The 27,787-nt window shown below is 44.3% G+C and overlaps 2 protein-coding genes across 2 annotated transcripts in view; one reads left to right on the forward strand and one right to left on the reverse strand.

Moving 5' to 3' along the window:
• LOC111867163 overlaps positions 1-9,887 on the reverse strand; it is a 103,596-nt gene extending 93,709 nt beyond the window's left edge. The window contains exon 1 of the mRNA XM_023856752.2: positions 9,584-9,887. The gene's annotated coding sequence lies outside the window, so the exon portion shown is untranslated. The remainder of the gene's footprint in view (positions 1-9,583) is intronic.
• The window catches only part of LOC111867165 (early nodulin-like protein 2), a 187,421-nt gene that overhangs the window by 145,736 nt on the left and 13,898 nt on the right, over positions 1-27,787 (forward strand). The gene's annotated exons all lie outside the window — the stretch shown is intronic.

A 27,787-nucleotide genomic window follows, 5' to 3' on the forward strand; every position in this document is an offset into this window, starting at 1 on the left:
ATTTTAACTTGAATTAAGGTTTAAAAAGTGCTAATTTAAAAATCAAATCGACGCGTGTAGATTAACAAAGATTTTATACAATTAGAAAGACTGGGATTTTTACATTTTTAACAAGCAGTGTAACAGTTACGTGAGTGATACACACCTGATGATGGCCATTTAGGGCCGAAACATGTAGTGTGGAGGAGGAAAAAGAAGTAAAAACTACAATAAAATTGTTGCACTTAAGACGGTATTTGTCCATATATATTGTGTGAGTGTAACAGGATGCTGAAATATAATATTGTAATATATTGTAACTGCAGACTAGGGTCTGAGAGAGCGTTAGTTGAACACAATCAGTCATAGCACCACTTCTCTGACTTTCAGACGATCCCCTTCTCACGCTCTCTGGTACAGTTCCTCTATACGAAGTTACTGCTTGCCTGGTGGCCCCTCCGGGGGATGATTCGCAAATTGCTAATTTAGATTCAATACTTTCTACTTTATCCACTGTCTACGTTTTATGTGATGCCACAAAGTTTCGTAAACTGGTTTTGTTTCCTTCATCAGGCAAGAAAAGGGCTTCAGCTGTATGGGTCGTTGCAGAAAACGAATCCAAACTTCTGGCCACGTGTAAATTAATTTCTAAAAGTAATATAACTCCATTGATGAAGGCAAACGAGCACAGAGAAACTGCATATTTGGCACTACAGCCCCAGTGGGGCTAGGCCATGAACTTCTCCTTTCACTTCGGTTTTTCTAGATCTTACACATTTGGTAGGACTCCTTGGGCGGGCGATTAGCTCGTCGCAAGGCCTCTACCTGTACACAAACACAGAAGAACGCACACACACAAACTAAACATCCATGCCCTGAGTGGGATTCGAACCCACGATCCCGGTTTCCAAGCGAGCGAAGACAGTACATGCCTTAGACCGCTCAGCTACCGTGACTGGCGAGAAACTGCATATGGACGTGATAATTCTGGTAAAACACCTTAAAAATGGAAAGAGTACGTTCTTCCGAAACGTCTATTTCGATCAGATTACATGCTGTCAAATCCCAAAAGACGAATAAAGACAGCATATTTCTCAGAAACGTCGGTAAAGATCCCCCAGGCTACATGACGTCAAATCAGAGAAGAAAATAAGGTAAAATTTTTTTAGGGCTTGATTAATTAAGCACCATTCCATGAATGTGTAGGGGGGAGTGGAAGTACAGTCCCATCTTTGTTGACCTCGGCACTGAGAGAGAGGTGAGCGGTAAGTTTCGAACCCAGACCGCTCTATCCCCAGGGAAAGAACTTTCGGTACCCACTGGATAGGAGGATGCGGGTGTGCGAGGCCTGATATGGATGCCGTGAAGAAGAGAAAACTCTCTTGCTCTTGTTGAGAATCCAAGCCCGTCGTTCCAGTTCGCAGCCCGTCACTATGCCGAATGAGCTATCCCGACTCCCATAATTTCACAAGTTTCGTGAGAACCTAACATTTCTCTCAGATGTAATGAAAGCAGGTTGCGATTTCTTCCGAGCACTCGAAAATGATGCTGCTTTCAGATCACGTATTGCAATAACTTGAAAGCATAGAGTTCCCAGTGTGTGTCTGTAACATCCCGGGATCACGTCATCAAGATAGGAATTTTCGCTGAGAACTGCCGCTTGTGTATGTAAAACTAAAGTCCCATCTGCATACAACTTGAAAAAGAACTCGTAGTTATATTAAAAGTTATCACCGTAACAGGCCGAGGAGGCCCATACGGTTGTCAGACGTCGAGGCTCCCACGTTTACTCTAGACAACCGGCTAAAAGAAGGCAGTAAGGTTGTCAGTCTTACGAGCCGGCCACCCCTTACCCCCCCCCCAGGAAGATTAGCGGAAAGAACATGAGTAAGGTAAGATAAAGCTAATGTTGCCCCTGTGCTTAACAAACTAAGCATTACGACATGAAGGTGTATGGTGGAGTGGATGTATAGATCCATATTTTCTTGACATCGGCAATAGTTGGAGGTGAGTGGACAGCTTCAGGCTCCGATCGCTTTAACCCCGGGGAAAGAGCACCCGGTATTGTTATGTTTTGTCAATTCGAACAGCCTTGAATTCACTTCTGGTTTCTTGCAAATAATTTAAGTATATACCAAAATTAGAACTGCCCACAAGCCATTCGAAGCATCACGCAATGCTGCATGAGGAAGAAAGCAGTACTGCTGTTCGTGCCTTACCTCTGAAACCCTGCGGGGTGAGATACGCGGATAGCGAGAGGGAAATATCGCGATAGGTGTCCAATGGGACCAGCTTACGGAGTCAGCCAAGCAATTAGCAGGCTCCACTACCGCCCACGGTACCACCACATTCCTTCTCTGGTTGCAGAGGGCGGACCCTAACTGTATTCGTAGGAATGATTTAAGACGGAGTAGGCCCATTTTTACATTAACTGAACAATTTTCTGTTGAATAAATACATCATTTAATAAAACCCAAGAACAGAAAAGCAGTATCTTCTGAGATCTGATTTCTGGGAGCAACACACTGTTTCGATTCCAGGGTTTCACTTTTGGCTTGCTCTTCGACCTTGAGGGAGGAGGCTACACGGCGTCATATCCCAGAAGACATTAACTCTTCATAGTCACTGACGTGCGAACATCAGACTCACATGACTGGATATCAGTCGTGACGGAAACGGTATGACAGTCTGTTAGTTTCGTCGTGTCTTCCATTCGTACCAACACACAAATATTACGAGTAGTACAGTACGCCTACGTTCTGAAATCCTCTAACACGTGTAATGCTAGGCTACAATAATTCGCTTAATTTATTTTACAAGGAGAGTAGGCTGCTTGTCGGTAAGTACGCTTACCAGCAGGTGCTGTGTCGTGGTATAACATTTCGTTCAATGCCACTGGTACTGTGACATGGCGCCAGGAAGCCGGAGTTATAGAGTCAGAAAATAACGAGTATTGCTAGGTAACGGTTGGCTAAACACGTTCTGAGTATCAGGCTGTCAACAAATACACGTCCGTGCTGGCCAGCAGATTTGGTTACCACGGTAATTATAAGTGTATCCGGTACAACGAATTGGACAAACACAGAACCGAAACCTTTAGATGCAGTGATCTCTATTTGGTTCTCCCGAAAGGAAAGGGACGAAGGGAGGTCAGACCAGACCAAGGCAGAGAAATTTACCAAACAGAATTTGAGAGACTACAGACTCGTTACCAAGCAGCTAGAGCAGTTTACATTCGAAGGATTATGTGTGAGGCATTCAGTAACAGCTGAGAAGCCGTCAGTTGAAAGGAATATAAAGGCAGCTGAGTAGTTGAAAAGTTAAAGACATTTAATTTATGCAACTGTAAAAGAACGCCAATAAATCCATTCGTCCGATCTAGAACCTGTTATTTCCGTCACGGTTACCCCCCCCCCACTCCACCCCTCTACAGGTGACAGTGTTAATGTTCAGAACCAGCCAAACCTACGTTTGGACAGCAGTCGTTTGTGAGTCCTTCGCCTCATGGAGCACAGAGACGTCGCACCTGTAGAGGCTTCCAGGGGCCGAAACCTGGAAATTGTACAGTGACTCGAACCGAGCCCTGAAAAATGTTCCCCAGAAAGGTAAAATTGTCCCTGTAGTTAACTGATTAAGCAAGCGGCCTCCGTAGTCTAGAGGTAACGTTCCCACCTCATGACTCGTAGTACGCGGGTTCAAATACCCGGCGGAGGTCGTCGAATTTTTAAGGGCGGAAAAATTCAGGGAACAAGTCCTCCGGGAGGGACTTTAAGCTGTGTGTCCCGTGTCGTAACTTTACGGCACGTAAAAGAACCTCATATCCCCAAAGGGGATCACTGAGCCAAATTCCAGGACGTTTCCCGCCCAACAATAGTCTCTAAGGCCTCTGATAGATGGGGGAAGCATTATAGACACCGCTAAGCAAGTGGCCGAACTCGCTTGCTCGGCGGGACTGATGGTACGCACCATTTATCGGTAGGGTATAGAGACTGGTAGAATATCATAGAGGGAAGCACAATAGATCAAACTGGTCGCGGTGCATGGGGAAACCCACCCTCTCTAAATAACTAACTAACTAACTAACTAACTGATTAAGCACCATTCCATGAAGATGTTTAGGGAAGTGGAGGTATAGCTCCACCATTCTTGATCTAGACACTAGATGGAGGTGAGTGGTCAGCTTCACACCACGGCCGCTTTACCCCAGGGGGAAAGAGCCCCCAGTACGTATTAGATAGGAGACTGGGTAGGGCCCATATCCTGTCCGGACACTGTGGAATAGATAAAAACTTCTTGCCTTGCCGGAAACCGAACCCCGGTCCGTAGCTATACCGACTGAGCCATTGTTCACACCCTGCAGAAGTCCGACTTTCTTCCCACCAAGCAGCTCTCTCTTCAGAACATTTGCTGAGGCAAAAACACGCATCAATACTCCAATAAGCAAACGAGTTACTTCCGAAGCACCGATCTATTTAGACTTGTATTTCGGAGGTGTTATGTTCGAATCTCGGCCTGGTCACCGTCTATCCGGGATGAGATTGTTCGTACTTTTCCTCAGTCCCACCCGGGAACATATCTCGTTAAGACTGCGGCAGCTCTGTGTCAAAGAGCTGTTAAACAACTCGGTTGATTCTCACTTTATTCCACGATGCTGTCTCAACTCGCTATTCTTGCGTAGGTAGAATGTTTTGAATGTTAATGTACGGGTCACGAGCAGGTCTATCGTGCTGGATTTGTGACCGTACACAGGCCATCAGAATTCCTCTTCTGTCCGTAAGAATTTTAATTGCTGTGAAATATTTCCTTGAGGTATTTATTAATTCTCCATTTCCGCCATTCTCCCTACTTTTATCACCGGTATTATTATGATAACCATTATATTTCGCAGAACTATAAAATCGCTAAATAACCAATTATTATAAATTATAGTCTTTTATGGAACTTGTGTTTCAAATTTTCTTGGTCAGAGTCGCTTCTACAGAGAAAAGATTAACCATAAAATGAAAAGATAAAACGGTCTCTGTGAATGTTCGCCCTCAAGGGCTACTAGCAGATGTACGAACTCGGCGCTGTTATGCCACTTGGATGCTTAATCCAACAAGCTGCTCGGACATGCACGCACGCAGGGACCAATCCTTCAGGAACAGAGCCAACGTAAGTACAAATCTCTTTGCTGGAAGGCGCTAACCCATGTATCACTTTCTTTTGACGGGAACGAGCCAACTTAGAGGTAGATGCCAATTCCATATGAGTAAAAAGAGCTGGCCCAAATAGCAGTTCCTTTTGACTGAAAAGCGCTAACTCAGGTATCTGTTTTTTACTGAAAAGCGCTAACTCAGGTATCTGTTTCTTTTGACTCAATCGCGCTAACCAAGTATCTGTTTTTTACTGAAACCGCTAGCTCAGTATCAGTTCTTTTTTTACTAAAACGAGTTAGGTCAGTATCTGTTTTTTGACTGAAGCGTGCTAGCTCAGGTATCAGTTTCTTTTGACTGAAACGAGCTAGCTCAGGTATTGGTTTCTAACTCAGGTATCTGTTTCTTTTGACAGAAACGCGCTTCAGTTCCTTTTGAATGAAACGCGCTAACCGAGGTATCAGTTCCTTTTGACTGAAACGCGCTAACTGAGGTATCAGTTCCTTTTGACTGACGCGTTAACCCAGGTATGAGTTCCCTTTAGTGGAACGAGTCAACTTTTGCACCAGTTCCCATCCGTTGGAGCGAAGAAACACAGGCGCCAGTTCCTTGTGGACGAAAGTATCCAACAGACACTCCTATGGAATTTCAACAGATATAGCTTTACCAATTTATGATTAATACATTTTCACACTTGTCGCTGAAAGGGTTAAGGGGACGACGCGGTGGGTTACGAATTTGCGTCAATGACTGGGCCTGTGGGAGTCACGCCTTTCTGTAGAGCCGTGCCTTTTTAACGCAAATGAGAGAGACTGCGGACAACTCCGGTGAAAGCGTGCTGAAATAACAAATCTAGTTAGTATTCGTGAGATATTTGTTTAAAAATCAGAAAGAATTGAGGGGAGGGGGACTTTACTCTTGTTCTTACTCCTTCCAAAGGAATCACAGAGAAAACTGGCTCAGACAGTAGCTTCTCCTATTTCTATGAGGCAGACGCATAGAAATGGGAAAATGCAAATCTTGTTTCGTGTACGGGCCTCTTGGAAATATGCTACCGGCCACGATGGCTCAAATGGTAATTCTCACTTGCATTCGTCAATTCTCAGCCGAGATCCACTATCCTGAATGAGGTTCCCCATGGTTTTCTTCTGTACCTCCAGGAAAACGCGGAACAGTATCTTAAATTAGACACAGATCTTCCGTTTTATATCCTTTCCAACTCATTCAGTATCATCAAATTACTAGACGCTACTACAATCATGAGTCACCACGGCGTCGTTAAATAAACTTCAATGAAGAAAATGAATTTGCTATAAAACGAAGCTGATGACAGCCAGCCAAGATCCATAAGAACCACATGTCGGGAAGAAACGAATTCAAAGCTGCTGTCCAAATACTCGTAACTGAAACTAAGAGGTCAGGCTCCATGTCACGTGCAGCAAAACCACTCGTCTCTGTTGGCCGCACACACACTCAGCCAACTTATAGAAAATAGTCTTGTAATTTCCCGTGTTAATATCGATACATACTAAATGCTTAATTATTCCATTATGTTACTATTCCCGCCATGTTAAGCTTTTTGAAGTACTTCGCTTTGTCTTTGACTCCGTTACTACTGGTCACGTTACGCACTTCGCTTCATACCAGTGCATCACATGCGAATGCGAAATAAAGGGGCAAGCGGTAGAGTAATTGGTTGAGGCACTATGCTACAGGCCGGAAGGTCGCGGGTTCTATTCCAGATCAAATTATTGGGTTTTTAAATTGATCTAATCCTTCCAACCGCACTATGGCCCTGGGGTCGAATCACCTTCTAACAGAAATGAGCACCAGGAATTTTGGGGGTAAAGGGCGGCCGGGCCGTAAGGCTGACAACCTCGCTGCCTTCTGTGACCTGATTGTCTAGAAAATTTGGGAGTTTCGGCGTCTCAAAACCCAATGGCCCTTCACAGCCTGTTACAGGGATAGCTTCACCTTTTCTTATGCGAAATAAATATTTGTACTTGTGAATTTTAATGATCAGTCAAAAGCGAAAAATACCAACAGTTCTGTATCAATCCAATGACAAAAGAACGCACCATTTAGTGTTATGTTATTTTTTATTGCTAGTGGCGTGGGGCTAAGTCCCTTGTACTGCGGCCACTTCTGGCCTATTGTACCAGCCCCAGATGATAGGTGAGGGTGATTGTGGAGCAATTGGTGGAATGAAGATTGGCAGGGGAAACCGAAGTACTCGGAGAAAACCTGCCCTAGCGCCGCTTTGCCCACTACAAATCCCACTTGACCAGACCCGGAATCGAACCCGGCCCGCCGCGGTGGGAAGCCAGCAACTAACCGCTTGAGCTATGGCGCGGCCTCAGTGTTATGTTAACTACAGATCCAAAAGAAATAGCAGAAGGGTGTTTAGCGGGTACATATGAGAGGGGAGATACACATTTGTACAAACTGTACAACACAACCTGTGATGTCACTGTATCGCCAACAGAGAAAGGTTAAAATATGTAGAGGACCACAGGCTGAAAGGCAAAAGAGTAGCCATAATACACGATAGCTAGGCTGATATATTTAAACAGGATGAATCCCGCATAAGCGATTTTGCCAGATCTACAGAAATTTGGCCAGATATTACACACGCAATCATCTTCGAAGGTTTCTCTGCAGTAACACAGTTCCCAAAACAGAGGAGTAGACTGGGTCCCAGGTCTCGGCATGTGGGATTTGTGCAGAACAAAGTGGATCAGGGGCGGGTTTTCTCCAAGTAATTATATTTCCCTTGTCAATTCTCATTTCACCAACTCCTCGACATTCATCAATCATCCTCTCAGCAACGCAATTTGCCTCGATTCTGACAAAGTCTTTCAACAACCAAACCTAAAATATATATTTGGCCCTTAGTCTACCCCTCTTCTTATTACTGGTTTTGTAACTTACCCTTAATGTAAACGTGCTTACTCATTTTGACAGTTTCTCTACGACACAGTTTTCATGGTATGAAATCGCCAGTGGTTTAGTATTCCTTATATAATGACCCCTAAACATAAGTACATTATTTACAGCTTTTGAATGCATATGTATACACTATAGATAATAATTTAATATATTTTAATCATATAATATAATATAATGAAAATTTAAAGGTAAAATAGTCCCTGTGCTTAATTAGACGCTATGCCGTGAAAATGTACGGGGGAGTGGAGGTATAGTTCCACCTTTCTTGACCTCAGCACCAGATGGAGATGAGTGGTCAGTTTCACGCCTCGGTCTCTTTATCCCCGGGGTAAGAACCCCCGGCACGCACTACATTGTTTGCTGTGTGGGCCTCAGAGCCGATCTGAACTCTGTGATATAGAGAAAAGTCTCTTGCTCCTGCCGGGAAGAGAACTCCGGTCGTCCAGCCCATAGTCCGTCGCGATAAAGAGTGAGCTATTCATTTCTAAAAATCAGTTACTCTGAAGTCGTAGTGTAGTCGTTAACATCAGCATAGTCATTCGTTAAGCAACAAAACCCCATTTTGAAGTCAACGTGTCCGTCGAACAACACGGCTTCAACGGAAGAAACTTTGACCAGACATTCAAAAAGGAAAAATAAAATTCTGCTTATCCCGTACCTACCAACGTACTTCAAAAAGGTGAAATCGTCGCTGTGCTTAACTAATCAAGCACTACCCCATTAAGTCGTATGGGAAGGGATGTGTAGATCCACGTACTTATGGTATCCGAAACTCCTCTGGGCATTCCTGAATCTGTGGCGAAGAGTGTGGGAAAGTAATGTTACAACCCTATTCTTCCTTTACCAGCATCAACGCTTACAGCAGCGCTGCAAAAATAAGTGTATAACCATACATTTTTATTAATCGTGAAGCAAATGTGTGACGTAAAATTATTGAAACATTCTGAACAACTTTGGTAAGCGTAGCGAACGCTTTCTTTGTCGCAGTTGAACTGTCAGAAGGCAAATTCAAACAGACAACTGTTGAGGAGTTGCATTGTTATTGACCCATCACCTAATTGACGTTTGAATGAGCACATTTCTGAACGGCTTCTGCATTCTTTGAGCTTTTATTTAGAATTCAGCCACGTGTAAAGGAATGGTTTTATTGCCCTCTGAACTAAACCTGCATGAACTCGTTCCTCATTATGTATCAATCCTTGCCATCTGAGAGCGTCTTGCTTAGTGACGTTAAGCAACGGCTTGCGTTCACATAACGACTTCTAGTTGAAGAGCCGGAAGGGTAACGACTACATGGGAGAACTAGGCATAGATGGAGAATAATATCAGATGGATCTTATGAGGTTTGAGGATGTAGTTTGGATTTATCTGCCTCAGAATATGGACCAGTAATGAGTTTTTGTGAATATGGTAATGAAGAAACAAAAAGTGTTGAAAAAAACTCTGTTCTGTGGAGTCATTTGCACATAATTAGTTTATAAAGCCAAAACCCTTTTTTTAAATAGACCAATGAAACTTACCTCCTTTTGAATCTTCATTCTATTCACAAAGTTAATATCCATATTTTTCCCAGCACAAATACACGCAAACAGTTCACATATACACTGTCACTTTTCAAACCATTCACAGCTTGCACACGAAAGAGTAACTCAGAAACACGTCAAAGTTTTAACACCAGCGCCCTTTTCATTCAGTGCTCCATTGCAACTGAATTCCATCTGGAATTTTGTTTATAAACTAAAAGAAAAAACTGAACACCGTAACCGCGTTGAACTGCAGCAACCTTGAAGACTAGTTAGGAAAGCTCTGGCTTGCTGCCTCGGACAGGCAGACCTCTCGGAATGCCCAACCCCCACCCCACACCGCCCGCGTACCTGAACGAACGCTCCATTCCCACAAAACCAGTTTCTTTACGCCTGATCTGCCCTCCACCCTCAATGATGATAAGTTTGTTGGGTTCTATACACACGTGGCGAGCTGATAAGTACTCGTAACAATGAATTCTAAACAGGGCAGCCATCTACTGGCTCCTCTTCTTACTACATAGCCCGTGTTCTTCGGACGGTTGGTGAAAATCCTGTTCGACTACAACGGCAATATGTTGGTGGCGGTGGCGGTGGCGGTGGCGGTGGCGGTGGCGGTGATGGGAATGGTAGTAATACAAAAATGACTTCATGTAAGGTCTGCAATTCGCACAGCTGTGAATGTGTCTTCTCACGCCGTATAATCCCGTAGAACGCCACCAAAGTTTTGGCGGAATTTTCGGCCTCCGTAATTGAAGGCAAGACTGAAATCTGCAAGGTTTCAGGTGTCTGGAAATCGGTCTATTTTAACATGCGAGTGCATAAACTCTATCATTCATTGGCTTATTTTAGGTTATATAAGCACATTACTTTAGGGGGATTGTATAGACTGTGTGATGAGGCTTTGAATGGTGACTATATGAAGCCAGCAATTATCTCCGAAATGTCGACATGACAACCCACGCATAGACTACAAGGTACCGTTGCCAAAAAGGGGACAGCATCGACGTGAAAGGCTGAAACCGTGTGACATTTATGTAGTCACGCTACTAAGTTATTTGTGACAGTGAAAGAGAGCCCCGCGTAGAGGCGGGTTGTAAGACTTCCACCGTAGCCCTGTGAGTCGAAGGGGGGGACGAAGAGGAAACCTGGTGCCTGGAGTTATAACCAAGTCACCCTGTCTTTGGGGGACGTAAATACAGAGACCTGGCCCTCCAGGTTGGGGTGGGGTTGGACGCAAAGCTGACGACTTTCTTCTGTAAAAAGAATTATTCTTACGAAATCCAAGAAAGAGAAAACCGGACGGCCTGTAAACAAATTTAGCAGAATCTTCTAAAGAATGTTATATGTCAGAAAAGACTGTTTGCCAATGATGATGATCATGACAAATGAAACATTACAATTTGTACAGTTAGAGTTCATCGTTACTAACATAATTCTATGAGAATTTTTTAAATTGACATAATTGACTTGTCTGTCGTCTTTGAACAGAATTCACTTGCTTCGTTACATTAACTTCATTTCTTCTTTTTATTCTATAAGCTCCTTTAATGGGCAAAGACGAACACAGTGCTCCATTCCCCCGCTGTCTAAGGCATCAACTGTCTTCCCTCGCTCGAACACTGGGATCGTGAGTTCCAATCTCACTCGAGGCATGAATTATGTCTGCGTTTCTTCTGTGTCTATGTTGTTCTGTGTGCATGAAACCGCCTTGCGATGGGCTGATCCCTCGTCCAAGATGTTCTACCGATTGTGTGGAGATTAATAAACTGAAAAATCGGCCAAGGCCCAAAAGGACTGTAGAGCCATATGTAGATAAATTTAATAGAACTTCTAGCCTGAACATGAGGAAGCTGCTTTGTCCGAGACAACCCATCGGGCTGCACGGTATCATAACCAAGCGGGCTACATTTTTTACCCCAGTTACAATCTAAAAATTCGCGCTCTTTCTTACAAGCTCTGTGCGGTTGTAATCAAATACTTTGTTGCAAACCCAAAACATGAAAATGCAAGAAATTAACTTGTCTAGTTCTTGCCTAATTAAGCGGTAAATGACTCCGTAGAAATTAAGCAGAGCGCTTGGAAATGACACAAGGACCTCTACTGAGAAAACTTTTATTTTGGTGACGAAAAATGATAATAGATTCCACTATTCTAGTTTAGAATCTCTACTGCCTTGGCCATTTTCATGGCGAATATAGACAACAAGAATGACTGGGGTTTGGGACCAGTTTTGAGAACATGGGCAAGAACGAATTCCAGCTTCCTCGCCCAATTCTTTGCCCAGAACAAAATGTCATGCATTAAGGTTAACTGCCATTGCGCAATCTCCATGTTCAGCAAGTCTTGAAGAGTATCCAGAATTGTATTCTGGGGAATGCTTTAGAAAATTAATTAATAATTCATATAGTTCTCTCTGGTTCAATCTCAGGAAATTAATTGAGGCAGAGAGTAAAGAGCAGTATCATGTCGAAATCTCAAATAGGTTCGCTGCTTTGGAAAACTTGGAAACTGAGGTGGATGTTAATAAAACTTGGAAAACTATTAGAGAGAATATAAAAATGTCTGCCAAACAGAATTTAGGTTATTATGAACCGAAGAAGCATAAGCCATGTTTCGATGAAGGATGCTCAAAATTATTAGACCATAGAAAGCAGGCCAAATTGCAATGGTTACAGGATCCAAGCGAGTTAAGTGGGGATAATCTGAACAATACAAGACGTGAAACCAGCAGGCATTTCAGGAATAAAGAGGGAATATCTGAAAGGCAAAACTGATGAACTTGCAATGAACAGTAAGAAGAAGAACATAGACCTGTATGGAGGAATAAATGACTTTAAGAGGGGTTACCAGCCTAGAAGTAACTTAGTGGAGGATGAGAACGGAGATCTGCTTGCAGATTCCCACAATATTTTGAATAGGTGGAGGAACTACTTCTCTCAGTTATTGAATGTACATAGGGTCAGTGATGTTAGGCAGACAGAAATCCATACAGCTGAGCAGTTAATACTTGATCCTAGCCCTTTTGAGGTTGAAAGTGCTATTGCAAAATTGAAACGGTACAGATCGCCAGGTAGTGATCAAATTCCAGCAGAACTTATTCAAGCAGGAGGCGAAATATTACGTTCTAAGATCCACAATCTAATTACTTCTATTTGGCATAAGGAAAAATTGCCTGATCAGTGGAAGGAGTCTATTATTGTACCAGTTGAGCCATGCAGTGGCTCCGGTATGACGTCATGGGCTTCTAGCCCCTTGATCGAGGTTCTTAAACTTATCCCCCACCCCATCCCCATGCGGGACTGGGTCACGTGGTATTGCCCTCTCCCCTCCTTTCTATCCCTGGGAGCCTTACTTGGAAGTTAATTCGAGTTCTGAGTTCAGTTCTGGTTATGGATCCATAGGGCCTTGCTCGCGGCGCCGAGCCAGCCGGAGCGACTGTCAAATTCCTGTTCGGCTGGGAGTCCAAATTTGGTTTCGGCAAGTACTGGGCTGGTTCGCGGCCGACGAGATCGCCCGCGGTCGCCCGTCGTTGGGTTTGTAGGACGGCGGCGACTCGTACCAGTTTGGTTAAATCTGTTTTTATAATTTATATTGTGTATTTAGTTTAGACTCAGCCTGTGGCCCGGCTATAATGTAGTAGTTATGTTTTCAAGCAACCAAGGCAAATTGTTGCGCCAGTAATATGGGCCATTCTGCCCGAGTTAGATGCCGCTGTGTGCGAGCATGTAAATGTGCAGTTAGTTCAGTTGTTCTGTTTAATTTCTGTTGTGTATATTAAATTCTGTTATTTGTTAATATATTGATTGCCATCATTTGTAACTACATTTACTTCGCTGCTAGCTTGGATCCCTTACACTAAGTTAGGGAGCGTGCGAGCACAGCACGAGAGCCGTATGACGGAACAACGTTTCCCCCTCCGATTGAGGAAAGGTAGACGGAGCCGAAAGGTGCCAGAGAGAGACGGTACAAGTGGTACATATAGTCCCAGAGCGGACAGACGGCACAAGTGGTAGCAGAGGAAGCGGCTCACAGTTCACAAGAAGGGTGATAAGTCTGACTGGAGTAATTATTGGGGGATACCACTGCTATCAGCTTCATACAGAATTTATCCAATATCCTTCTCTCAAGGTTAAGTCCATACACAGATGAAATTATTGGGGAACATCAGTGTGGGTATCGACGTAACAGATCAACTACAGATCAGACCTTTGCATTCGTCAGAAGTTGGAGAAAAAATGGGAGTGCAATGAGACAGTACATCAGATATCCATAGACTTCAAGAAAGTCTAGGATTCAGTTAGGAGGAAAGTATTATACAACACTCTAATAGAGTCTGGGATACCCATTAAACTAGTTAGGTTGATTAAAATGTGTTCAGACGAAACGTATAGTAAATTCCGTGTAGGTAAATATTTGTCTGATAAATTTCGTATCCAGAATGGTCTAAAACAAGGAGATGCTTTATCGTGACTCCTTTTCAGCTTTGCCATAGAATATGCAATTAGGAAGGTCCAGGGAAACCAGGTTGGACTGAAAATGAACGGGACATATCAGCTGTTAGTCTGTGCCGATGATGTGAATTTACTGGGTGATAATGCAGATACCATAAAGAAAAAAACACAAACTTTAACTGACGCAAGTAAAGAGGTTGGTCTAGAAGTAAACACAGAGGAAACTAAGTATATGTTACTGTCTCGTCACCAAAACGCAGGGCAAATTCATAACATAAAGATAGGAAACAGATGTTTTGAAAATGTGGCACAATTCAGATATTTGTGAACAATAATAACAGATCGAAACCTGATTCAAGAGGAAATTAAGAGGTGATTGAACTCGGGTAATGCTTGCTACCATTCATTTCAGAACCTATTGTCTTCTCGTCTGCTGTCCAAAAACATAAAAATTAGAATATACGTATAAAACTATAATTTTGCCTGTGGTCCTATATGGGTGTGAGACTTGGTCTCTGAAATTACGAGAGGCACATAGACTGAGGGTGTTTGAGAACAGGGTGTTGAGGAGAATATTTGGACAGAAGAGAGATGAAGTGACAGGAGGTTGGAGAAAACTGCATAATGAGGAACTTCATAACTTGTACTCTACTCCAAGTACAATTAGAATGATCAAGCCAAGGAGGATGAGGTGGGCAGGGCATGTAGTACGAATGGGGAGACAAGGAATGCATATAGGATATTGGTGGGAAAGCCAGAAGGAAAGAGACCACTGGGAAGACCAAGGAGTAGGTGGGTGGACAATATTAAAATGGATCTTAGAGATATAGAATGGGATGTTATGGGTTGGATTGATCTGGCTCAGGATAGGGACTAGTGGAGGGCTCTTGTGAACACGGTAATGAACCTTCGGGTTCCATAAAATGCTGGGAAATTCTTGAGCTGCGTGGATGAATGTGTCCTGCAAAGACACCAAAACATCTCTAGCCCGTTTCCCCTTCCTCAGATCGATCCAGGAACTAGCTACGTCCGTGTCCCTCTAATATTTCCTAACACACTGAATTTTACGGCAAGTAGTTCTCAGGTCCCTGTCGAGGCCAAATTTTGACTGCATATTGTGACATGTAGACCCGTTGCTAGGAAACAACTGCGAAATAAGTAACTATTCAACAGCCGTTTCTAAGTAGCGGCTCCGCCAACAGACACAAACGTAGCAATTTCACGGCAGCAACTGCATTACAACAGAGAAACGACGTATTCCACGCGGCCTGTGCCGGGATGTTATAAGCAGGACAAGTTGGGGACTGAAGTGGAGTGAGTTGGTTGGTAAGTTAGTGACTTAGTTACAGGAGTTAGGTCTTACCACAGCTCAAGCGGTTAGTCGCTGGCTTCCCATGGCGGCGGCCCGGGTTCGATCCCGGGTCTAGTCAAGTGGGATTTGTGGTGGACAAAGTGGTGCTGGGGTAGGTTTTCTCCGAGTACTTCGGTTTCCCCTGCCAATCTTCATTCCATCAATTGCTCCACAGTCACCCTCACCTATCACCTGGGGCTGGTACAATAGGCCAGAAGTGGCCGCAGTACAAGGGACTTAGTCCCACCCCACTAGCAGTAAATAGTTACTGGACTGCTGCAGTTCAGGCGTTCTGAGCTGTTGCTGTGAGAAGCTGGTAGCTGAGGCCGAGGACCGTTCAGGAACCTAGAGGAAGGGGAATGTCCGCCGTTAGAAGCCCATGCCAAACAACGGCTATTGAAGACGATTTGTGAAGTCTGTGAAATAGTGGGAGCATAAGCTTCACTTGTAGTTACGAGTTGTAAGATTTCAATAAAGCAGATTACCAATCCAAACCCCATCTATAATCAATAAATCACGTGACAATATTCAACGTTGCCACAGATATCAACCATGCGTATTTATGGAGACGGTTCCGTCTAACTGCAGCCTGGGAATTAGCTACGACGGCAGTTAAGGAACCAAATTAACAGGATTTGTTAGTTAATATCTATTTCGTCACTAAGTCGGCACTCGATGAAGTAGTTGGTTGAGGCACTATGCTACAAGCCGGAAGGTCGCGGGTTCAAGCTCCGATGATGTGGATCTTCTTAGTTAACTCAATCCTTCCAGCCGCACTATGGCCCTGGGTTCGACTCAGCCTCTAACACAAATGAGTACCAGGAATCTACCTGAGTGGGAGAGGGCGGCCGAAGTGTAAGGCTGACAAACTTACCGCCATCTGCGAGTCTACTGCCTAGAGAAAATGTGGGATCCTCAACGTCTCACAACCCTATGGGCCTTCACGGCTCGTTACAGGGATAGCTTTACATTTTTACATTTGTCACTAAGCAAGGAGCCGAAATAGCTCAATCGGTATAGCGACAGACTAAGAGTTGAAGGACCTGAGTTCTATTCCCGGTAAGGGCAAGAGATTTATTTCTTCTCAATAACGTCCTGACAGATTTCCGCCGGGGTTAAAGCGGCCGGGATGCGAAGCTGGCTACTAATTTCAATCTAGTGCCAATATCAAGAACTGTGGAGCTATACCTCCATTCACCGATAAGTTTTCATGGGATAGTGCTTCATTAATTTAGTACAGGGACAATTTTTATTCATTCTTTCTTTCATCAGTAATCTGTCAGACGGCAGATCTAATATTTGTGACGTTGGTACATTAGTACAAATATTACATCTCTTGACATTATCCATCGTCCTATCTTTATCTAAAACACCGCTCTCTTTATTGTATTTCAAAACACAACGTTTTGTAACTAAATTTTGCCTCCATCTTCAGGTAAAACCTACTCATTTGGACCCAATCAATTGACCGGAGATAGGGACTAGTTCTATCAATTGGGAGCAACTGAGTAGGTTTTACCTGAAGACGGAGAGAATCCAGTCTCTGAAAAGTTGTATTTTGAAATATAAAGGGGGCAGTGTTCTAGATAAAAACAGGCAGAGGAATAATGTCCAGAAACATAATATTTGTGACAACTTTTTACCTTCGTCACAAACTATATTGTGCTTATTAAATGGACTTTCTTTGTTTTGACAAATAAAATTGTAGGAATTTTAAGATACTCTCATTTGTAAACCCTAGCTCTAGGATGCGTTCCGAGAAATTTGAAGACATGTGTTGTTACAGAGACCCAACGAACTTTTATACATGAAAGGGTTAACGGAAATTTCTTCAAGCAAGAAACAATCTTGTCCCATCTGCCCTTCCCTGTACCTTGGAAAACAGAGCCGACATTACAACTCGCAGTCCACACACGAAATGACAGCCTTGACAGCAGTCACCAGCAGTGTTCTTTACAACCGTCAGTAAACCCTGCGCATTGTCTTTGCGCAGGTCACTGTGCTTCTTTAAGCCAGAGAGGGAATTCCCAGTTCCGCTTGAGGCTTCCCCCTCTCAATCTACTTCCGAACGTCAGCGTCGTCCCTCACTGCTTCTTCCGAGCTACATTATCATCACAAACCAGCAACTCTCAGGGGTGGCTATTCTGGGGATTCAATTTCAATCTGTGTCTTTCTCTTTAAGTTTCTTGGGGTGGGACGAGACCGAGTCCACTTGGTACGTCGGCCAATAACTGGCCTATGGAACCAGCCCAATATGACAGATGGTGAGTGTGGAGCAGTCGGTGGAGTGACAATTGGCAACTAAAATCGAAGATTTCGGAGAAAAACTGCCTCAGTCCAACTTTGTCCACCACAAATTCACCATGACTTGATTTGGGTTCTAACCCGGGCCGCAGAGGTAGGAAACCAACGAATAATCGCCAGAGCTTTGGTACGACTCCTTTTCGTTCTGAGACTTATCGTAGCGATGGGTAGGTTTATCGGTTGTGGTTCGGGCAGAGATGGAGCAAACTGCCAGTACATCAGGCTTTATGGACCTTATACTGCAGTAAAGTAAAGTAAAAAGTAAAGCTATTCCTGTAACAGGCCCTGGAGACCCACAAGGTTGTGAGATGTTGAGGCTCCCACATTTTCTAGACAATCGGCTCATATATGACAGTAAGGTTGTCAGCCTTACGCACCGACCGACCTTTATCCCAAAGAACATTCCAAGTATATCCCTGGTACTCATTTCTGTTAGAGGCTGAGTCGACACCAGGGCCATAGTGCGGCTGGAGGGATTAGGTCAATTGAAAATATGTAACGACCTCATCGGGACCTGAACCCGCGACCTTCCGGCTTGTAGCATAGTGCCTCAGCCAACTACGCTACCGCGTGCCACATACAGAGTGGGCCAGACTCAATTAGGCAGTTTTTGATCATTAATAACTAACCAATCCAACAACACACGGGATAATGGGAAAGTACCTTTTGTTGTCGATAGATGGCAGCATCATACGGTATGCTGTGAACGAGGTCAATACTCTGCCTACTTAGTGCGCATCGAGGAAACCTCATGGCCGGTAGACGGTTGTCTATCGAGCAGCGTGTAAAATGTGTGCGCCTTTTCTCAGTTACTAACAATGTATCAGAAGTTCAACACAGGATGTTGGAAGAGTTTGGACCGCCAGCAGTCCACAGGGACACAATCGTCCGAATAAACAGGCAGTTTGATGAAACTGACAGTGCGTTGAATCCCAAGCATCCTGGTCAGCCGAGAACTGTCCGAACTGCTGACACACAAGCACGTGTTGCTTCCTTGAAAGTTGCGTCACGGGGGAAACCTACCTAAAGTTGCTGAGGGAAAGTGTCATCCCAGAACTTTAGTGGAGAGAGAATTCTGATGAACTGTGGTGGCAGCAAGATGGGGTCCCACCACACTTCACCAATATTGTTCGGGCGTTCTTGCATCGAGTTCTTCCTCAACGCTGGATTGGCCGTCGAGGGCCTGTGGAGTGGCCAGCCCGATCACCCGACATCACCCCACCAGACTTTTTCTTTTGGGGTTACCTCAAAGATAAGGTGTACGCTAATTCCATTGACAGTGTGAAACATCTACGTGAGGTGATTGTTCAGGAGTTCAATAAAGTTCCGGTGAATATGTGTAGAAAGGCGCGTGAAAATGTTGCTTTGCGTCTGCAAGCCTGTGTTGACTTAGGTGGTGTCCAGGTTGACCGGCATCTTGAAAATCGATGACTTATGTGTGTGCGATTCCATTTTTGTTACCGTTTCAACTGTTAAGAATTATCAATAAAAATAACATCTAATCAAAAACTGCCTAATTGAATCTGGCCCACCTTGTAGTTCATACTGCAGAATAACCAAAATTAAAAAATCATCAAGTAAAATTCTGAAGAGTACTGTCTTCTGTCTATTGAGAGTCAGCTGACATCTCGGAATAACATATCGCCTCACATCCCCAACACTTAACAATATATTGTCACGATTTATGGTGCCTGACTATTGACGGGGTATTGTTGAATGATTAGACTTATTGACACCTTGCACACAGCACTCGGCACTACGGGCAATTACAGCGCTAACGCTAATCTCAACACTTCACAGTTCACTACAGCACCCGCTAAGCCTTTTCCAGTCCGCTGACTCAACAGCCGTTCCCTGGTAACATCTTCTAACTGTGAAGATACTTCAGCTTCCCGCGATTAAATCCTCTTGTCAATGCTGCCCGTGCAGAACCCTTGTCATTTCCCTCATTTGACAGCTGACAACTGCCAACTCCGGAACTCTCAATCACATTCTCTGCTGCAACTGCCAAGCATCTCGTTGTCATCTCTTCTCAGGTGTCTCTCTCATTCACTTACTCAGCTTGCCTGGGGCTGCTCGTTGTATAGCCTCGGGGCGGACCAAACAGAAAACACACTTTCTTAATAATTCCTCGATTGTTGCAGCGGTAACGTGTTTACGGAGCCGTTGTCTAGCAATGAAAATCTACTCTGGCTCCACTATTCCGGCTTTCAGGCGTCATGTCACTGAAGTAGCACTCTGTTACATATTCTCCGACGAACTATTTTTACCTAAATTGTATTGCCTTAACCCTACACACATTCAGTCTATTTTTTTCAGCAAATTATGATACGATTTTCGGGTCGACACCGACAATTAATCCTCAGCCTCGTCCTAGACAAGATCCTGGGACCGTTCATTGAAGACTTCTAAGAATATTGTAAAATTTTCCGTTGGAGCATGTAACAATGAGTTTAGGTGGGACCCACTGTCGGGACAGCCCTGACAGGACAGAGGTGCGGGCCCCTCATATCGGAGCAGCTGCACAGAGCCCTTACCTTACCAGTTTATCCATACAAACACAAATACAGCGTGAGAAATCTAGTGGCAAGTCCGTTCATATGAACAGCGAGACCGCAGTTGTCAAACTGCATGGCACAGACAATATTTTTATAAATCTAGTTTTGCTATATTCCTGAATTTCAACGCCACATAAAAGCCTAAGGGTCGGGATAGCTCAGTCGGTATAGCGACTGGTTACGTGCTGAACGACCGTAGAGTCGGAGTTCGAGACCTGATGGGGGCAAGAATTTTATCTTCACCATGTAATCTTGACCGGAACTGGGGCCCATGCAGCCTCCTACGCAAAGGGTATCGGGGGATCGACGGTAAAGCGGCCGGAGCGTGAAGCTGACCACTCACCTCCTGCTAGTACCGAGGCCAAGAATACGTGGATCTATACATTCACTCCCTCATACATCTTCATGACGTAATGCTAACTTATTTAAGCACAGAGACAATTTGCCTTACCCACAAAAGCCTGCGATGAGACGGCGACGCCGAGACAGTGAAATTCCGATCAGATTTCCCAAATCTAACTAACTAAATAAAACAAACTCCTTCTCTGGAAACCAATATTTGCTCAGCTTCGCGTTAAATCCCCAGCATTTTGTAGAATCTGAAGCTACATCTTCTCGTTCATGAAAGCCCGTCAGTTGTTCCTAGCCTGAGCAAAATGTATCCAATCTTCAGGGCCCAACCCTGTTCTTTAAAATCCATTTTAATATTATTGTCGGGTCTAAGCCTGGGTCTCCCAAGTGGCTTATTTCCTTCTGATTTTCGTGCCAAAATTTTGCATGCATTTTTATGGTCTCCCATGTACGTTTCATGTCCTATCCATTTCATACTACTTTATTTTAGCATCCATGTAGATTACAAACACGAGGCTCATCATGATGCAGTTCTCTCCAGAGCCCACTTTGCTGTTTCTGTTGCTCAGTTTCTTGGGAGGGGGGGGGGGGAGACTGAGTCCACTTGGTTGGTCGGCCACTAGTTGGCCTATTGTACCAGCCTCGGATAATAGATGAGCATGGAACATTTTGTGGAAGGAGAATTGACAAGGAAAACCAAAATACTCGGAGGAAACCTGCTCAAATGTCATTTTGTCCACAACAAATCCCACATGATTCGACCTGAGATTAAACTTGATGCTCTTCAGTCACGAGTAACCACCGGAACACTGCCACGGCTCCAGAACCCGGTTACTTTCTCTTCCGTACAAATATTCTCTGCAGCAGTGTGTTCTCGACTATCCTTAATCTGTGTTCTTCTCCTAACGTCAGAGAGCACGTCTGTCTATGTACGGCTCTACAGCCCTTGTTGGGCCTTGGCCTCTTTTCAGTTACTTACTCCTCTACACAGTCTACAGGACTCCTCAGAAGTAGGATCAGGCCATCGCAAGAGCTCTACCTGCACACAGATATCCATGTCTCGAGTGGGATTCGAACCCACGACCAGAGTGTCCAAGCGGACGAAGACTGTTCATGCCTTAGACCGCGCGGTCACTGTGATATATTTCAATATTACACTGCCATCAACGAGTAAACTTCGGGTATCCAAAATGATCCTCCTTGAAGATGGAGAAAGAATAGTCATTCGAAATCCTACACTCTTTTCGTATGCAACAAAAAAGAACCCGCGCTACATACGAATCAAAACCGACGATGTTAATAAAGAGGAAACCTTGGATTTGTATGTGTTTCGAACATAAGAGAAGTTACTGACTATCCTAAATTCTTTCATGGTCTTCCTCATAATTTTGTACCTACCTTATCAGCTCTTTTTTCCACTGATTAAAATCTCAGACGAAACTACAAGAAACTAGTTTCTTCAGAGGCTTTTATGTGACATACATATATCGACCAAGGCACCAAATTAATGCCATTTGGCACTAGATTTGTGCCCCCTACAAGCCTATCTAATCAGCCTTCACGTGGCAGGGCTGTATCTTACAGTGTTTCTGATCTCTTGAGACAAAAAAAAAACTCCGTGATTTCAGTCCGCAAGCGAACCATACCGACGGAGCGACCGCCGCTTGGCGGCGAAGTTAGTGCCAACTTTTGCGGATAGAGGGTGTCGCGTGGTCAGCGCAACGAATCCCCACGGCCATTAATTTCGGTTTTCTAGACCGGAGCCGCTATTTCCTTGAAATAGCTCCTCAATTATCATCCCGAGGCTGAGTGAACCCCGTTCTAGACCCACTACTTCTCCGAAAAAATCTGGTAGCGCCGGGAATTGAACCCGGACCTCTGGATCTCTAATCAGGAACGCTGACCACCTGATCATAGAGGCGGTCCTTGAGATAAAACGAGGGCTAATTAGTGTTCCCTGTACATGCAAAATGCAGAGCAACGGTGACTGCACCGTGACTGGGATCTCTCCCCCCAGGGTCCCACTCGTTTTGTCAACCGACTCTACATTATAAACCAGCATCCATATGTGAGAGTGGAAGGGGTGGTGTGCACAACGCACAACCTCCAACCCTCCCCCTCCTGCTCTCACCTGGAACATCGTTGGCACGAGCCAAACACCAACGAACATTCGTACACACTTTCAAAAAAACATTTGGTCTCCTATCGAAACGTATTTTCTGTTACAGTTGTTTAAAGGGGTCACCAGCTACATCCGCAGAGCAGAATAAATATTGAAATATTGATTAGCCGGCCGGAACATTGGCTCTCCTAAGGTTTATCGTGGACTCCACCAACCTACCTCCAGGCAATGTGAGGATAACACCGCACACTTCCCTCTACTTGCTTTGCAAATTCATTATTCACGAATCTTGCAATAACTCGACGATGAACAGTCTGAAATGCTCACTGCGCCCGCTAAACAAATCACAAATCAATTTAGTCAACGCTCAACCGATCAAAAACTTCCATACTTTTTATGGAACCAAATGTTCATTACCGTATTAACAACAGCTCATTCAGGGAACAAAATGATATATCTGTAAACGCTCCAGCTTTGTATTCCGGTGATGCTCAGTTTGAATCTCGGCCGAGACAACGAATGTTTTGAGATTTTTCGTGATTTTCCTGCATTCCTAATCAATTTCCTGTGTCGTATCTAGATTAGGTCACCACCGCTTCCAGCAAAATATTTTCCAATTCATCAAACGTCCTATTATCGGCCAAGATACTAACACAGCCTTAAGATAGCTCCTAAGGAAAAGAAAGACGTTGCGCACGTCACGTGAACACAGTACACATCGTCACCTTCTTCTATTTTAAGCTTCATTTTAATATTGTCCTCCCATCTACGTATTCGGACCGTCTTTGTGGTCTAGTGGCCAGAGTTCCTGCCTGCATATCCAGAGGTCCGGTTTCGATTCCCGGCGCTACCAGATTTTCTGAGAAGTAGTGGGTCTGGAACGGGGTCCACTCAGCCTCGTGAGGATAATTGAGGACCCGTTTCAAGGAAATAGCGGCTCCGGTCTAGAAAACCGAAATTAACGGTCGTGGGGATCCGTTGGGCTGGCCAAGCGACACCCTCTATCCGCTAAAGTTGGCACTAATTTCGCAGACAAGCAGTGGTCGCTCGGTCGGTATAGTTCGCTTGTGGACTAAATCCACGGAATTACTTATATCTATGCCTTCGGCCTTCAATTCAGACCGTCCTTTCAAGTTTCCGACCTGCGTCGAAATATCCCACGATATAGGGACTGCAGAAACGTCACAGTAAATGGTTGTACCAGTTATTTGCAGCTCCTATCACATTTCGATATGACGTTATAATCCATTATGAAGACTGTCATGTCTGTATATATTTCATCATAGGCATCTCCTGGCAATTACCAACGTTCTGAAGCTCCTAGGATTATACCTCCCCTGCAGACTCTTAATTAAACTAATGCAATAGTGAGATTCACATGCACACACAGAGAACACTGTAATGACACACACACATGGTCTGGGTTCATTCAGCGTCTGTGTTTATTTTTACATCAAATTATTAGATACATTAATTATGGAACTTCCATCACTTGCTTCTGTCTAATTCATGTAGGGTTTTGTACCGAGTACGGCTGTAATGAAGCAAAGGACTCTTCATTCTCCATTCAGAACATAGAGCCCTTGTCTGGGTTTAGAAACTGACGTCATTGAAAGTAAAAGCCGTACGAAGTGCAGTCGCCTTAAATGGTGCATCTTTTGAACTTGTCAATCAGCAACGCCGATCACAGTGGCCGAGCGGTCTAAGTCACGAACACTGGGGTCGTGGGTTCGAATTCCACTTGAGGCATGGATGTCTGTGTGCGTTTATTCTGTGTCTTTGTTGTTCGGGGCGTAGGGTTGATCCCCGTCCAAGGAGACCTACCTACTCTGTATAGATTAAAAACCTGAAAAAATGACCAAGTTCCGTATGGGCTATAGATAGATAGATAGATAGATAGATAGATAGATAGATAGATAGATAGATAGATAGATATTTTTTTTTTCCTAATAGTAATTTATTTGGCTGTAAAAATAATAACAGTATCAAATAACAATCAACAGTTAACAATTAACAATGGTTCATATTATCTATAATATGACATATAGATGGAGGCTTATGTTTGTTTTTGCAAGTTGATATTTAGAGGTTGTTCACTATGATCTGTCCGTTTGTGATTCTGCCAAGGATGTCGTTGTGTAACCAGTAGTTCTTGAAGGTTTTCACGTCGTTTTTCCAGATGCTGTGGTGCATTTCCAGTTGCAGACGGAAATGCAGTCTCATTTGGAACATGCGGTGGTAGTTTGCTTCTTGGTGTTTGGTGCTGTTTGCTATCGCTGCTATGAATGTCTTGTAGATCGTGGATTTGGCCAGGACTATGAGGTAGTTTGCAAGTTGATGTGGGGTGGTATGGAGTGAGGGGTAGCCATAGAGGATGTGTTTCTTCTGTATTGTGTGGGGTCCTAGCAGTTTATGAAGTGTGTTTACGAGTTTGTTATAGAAGTCTACAGCATGGGGGCAGTCTAGAAACATGTGTTCAGTTGTCCCTGAGGTGCCAGGGCACCAGGGACAGTTCGGAGTATCCTTTTTCTTCCAGCGGTGTAGTTGCTGGGGCGTGGTGATTCGGTTATGTAGTATTCTCCATGCTATATCGCCGTCTTTGCTGATTATGGGGGGGTGATATAATGCTTCCCATTTGGGTTTCCCCAAATTCCAGCTGCATTCGCCGTTTACCAAAATGTGTCTATTTAGGTTCAGCTTGAGGAGGTGTGAGTAAACTATGCGTTTGGGTATGGGGAGTGGAATTAGTTTGTTGCTGGCTTGTCGGATGACGAAAGAGTGGAGGGGTTGGTGGGGCGTGTCTTTGGCAGGTAGGTTGGGATAGTGATGTCGGAAAAATATTTCTGCTTTCTTCAGATTGGCTTTCAGTCTGCGGATGGTTGGTTGGGTGCAGCCTTCCGTATTTATGTCCTCTATTTGTATCCATTCACCATTGTCCTTGATTAGTTCACCTACGTAGTTGATGCTTAGTCGGTTCCAGGTCATTTCAAAATTCAAGGTGTGGCCGGAGATGTGTGGGTTTAGGAGAGTGGAATCTTGTATGGGGGTGCTCCTTAGGTTGTCATAGGATTGTAGGTTGGGATTTTGGATGGGGTTCATGGTGTGCCAGGCCTTCAGGGCGCTAGCGTAGAAGGATGGCATTGTTGAATATTTGGCTGGTTTTAGCCTTAGCTTGAGGATATCCTCTGCTTCTATTGCTGGGGCATATGCTCGGATGTTATGAGACTGGAAGTGCCATGCGTTCCCTCTGTTTTTGTTGGTGATGAATTTGGTTAGGAATGTCATTCTTAGGTTTTGGGTGCGGCTAGGGAGGTGATGGACTCCTATTCCGCCGTCTTCTAGTTTTCCATAGATGAAGTTTGGGTGCTTTAGATGCTGTCCTTGCCATATGAACTGTACTATTAATTTGTCTATTGTATGGAGGAATTCACTGGTGGGTTGTAGTATTGTGAGTACATGAGTGAGTTTGGCGCTAACTATCTGGTTGAGTGTGCGCTTCCGGTCTTGGAAGGACGTAGTAGAGGAGATTTTCGTCCATTGGTGAAGTACCGTTCTGGTTTTGGTTTCCAGTTCGTCCCAGTTTTGCTGTTGCCAGGTTGTTGTATTGCCAAGGTAGATTCCAAGGAACTTCCCTCCTTGCGTACTCCATTGGAATCCTAAGGGCTTGTCTGTGCGTGTTCTCCAGTTTCCTGTGAATAAACCCGTTGACTTCTGTATGTTAAGTGTGGCACCTGATAGGGCTCCATAGGTCATGAAAGTATTTAGTAGTTGCGGAAGCCCTTCGTTTTTGGTGATGAAGACAGTGACGTCATCCGCATATGCAGTGGTGACGAGTGTTCTGTGGTCGGTGGAGGGTACTGTGAGCCCATAATTCTGAAGGTTGTTGTTACACATTAGTAGAAAGGGTTCAATGGTTAGGGTGAATAGTGGTCCGGAGAGGGGGTCTCCTTGTCGAATTCCTCTGGCATATGGGAAGGGGGCTGTGAGCACACCGCTGATCTTCACTAGCCCTTGGGCATTGCGGTATATTGTGCGTATGTTTTTAATGAAGATTTTGCCGAATCCGAACTTTTCTAGTACATGGAATATGTATGGGTGTTCGACGCAGTCATACGCGGAGGCTTGATCTAGCGATATGACTGCGAGTGGGAGATCGTGTTGGTTGACGTAGTCTATGGAGTCCCGGATAAGGTGTAGGTTGGTGTGAATGCTTCTGTTGGGTATACAGTAGCTCTGATCAGAGGTGATAAGATGGGGGAGCACTGCTGTCAGTCGTTTGGCGAGTGCGCGTGTTATTAGCTTGTAATCAGTGTTCAGTAAGGTGATGGGTCTCCAATTGTCCAGTTGTGCGAGGTCTCCTTTCTTGGGAATGAGGGTGACGATTCCGTTAAGCATGGATGCGGGCAGTTGTTCCTTTTGAAAGCTTGTGTTGGCCACTTGTAGGAGGAAGGGGCTTAGCTCTTTCCAGAATTGCTTATAAAATTCATAGGTGAGCCCATCTAGCCCGGGTGATTTCCCTGGTTTGGAGTTTTGGAGAGCACTTAGGAGTTCATTCATGGTTAATTGGGCGTCGCATTTATGTCGTTCATCTTCGTCTAGGGTTGGTATTTCGGAGAATAGGTCTTCTCTTATGTTGGGGTTGTTTCCTTTTGAGTTGTAGAATTCTCGGTAGTAATTTCGCACTTCTTGCCGGATTCGGTTAGGTTCCGTGATAAGGGTGTCTTGTATTTTAAGGGTTTTGAGTTGGGGTGGTGTGTGGGGGGAGGTTTGGTTGGGAAAAATGGGTCGTTGTATTTTTTGGGGGTTTTGGTTTAGGTTGTAGTTCTGTAGTATTCGGCGTTTGGCGTCTCGTTGAAATTTTTGTTGTAGTGTCGTTCCTGTTGTGTTGAGAACTCGTTCTTCGGTTTCGGTTAGAGTCTGTTTCTTTGTCAGATATTCTATTTGTTGCTCTAGTTCTTCGTATTGCTGATTCTTTTGTCTTCTTTGATGCTCTTCGTATCTTTGTGTTTGTAGTTTGAGCTCTTGTTTCATGTCATCCCATAACTGTTGTATGTCTCCTTT

This window comes from Cryptotermes secundus, unplaced genomic scaffold (assembly GCF_002891405.2).
Source record: "Cryptotermes secundus unplaced genomic scaffold, Csec_1.0 scaffold451, whole genome shotgun sequence".
NCBI lineage: Eukaryota > Metazoa > Arthropoda > Insecta > Blattodea > Kalotermitidae > Cryptotermes > Cryptotermes secundus.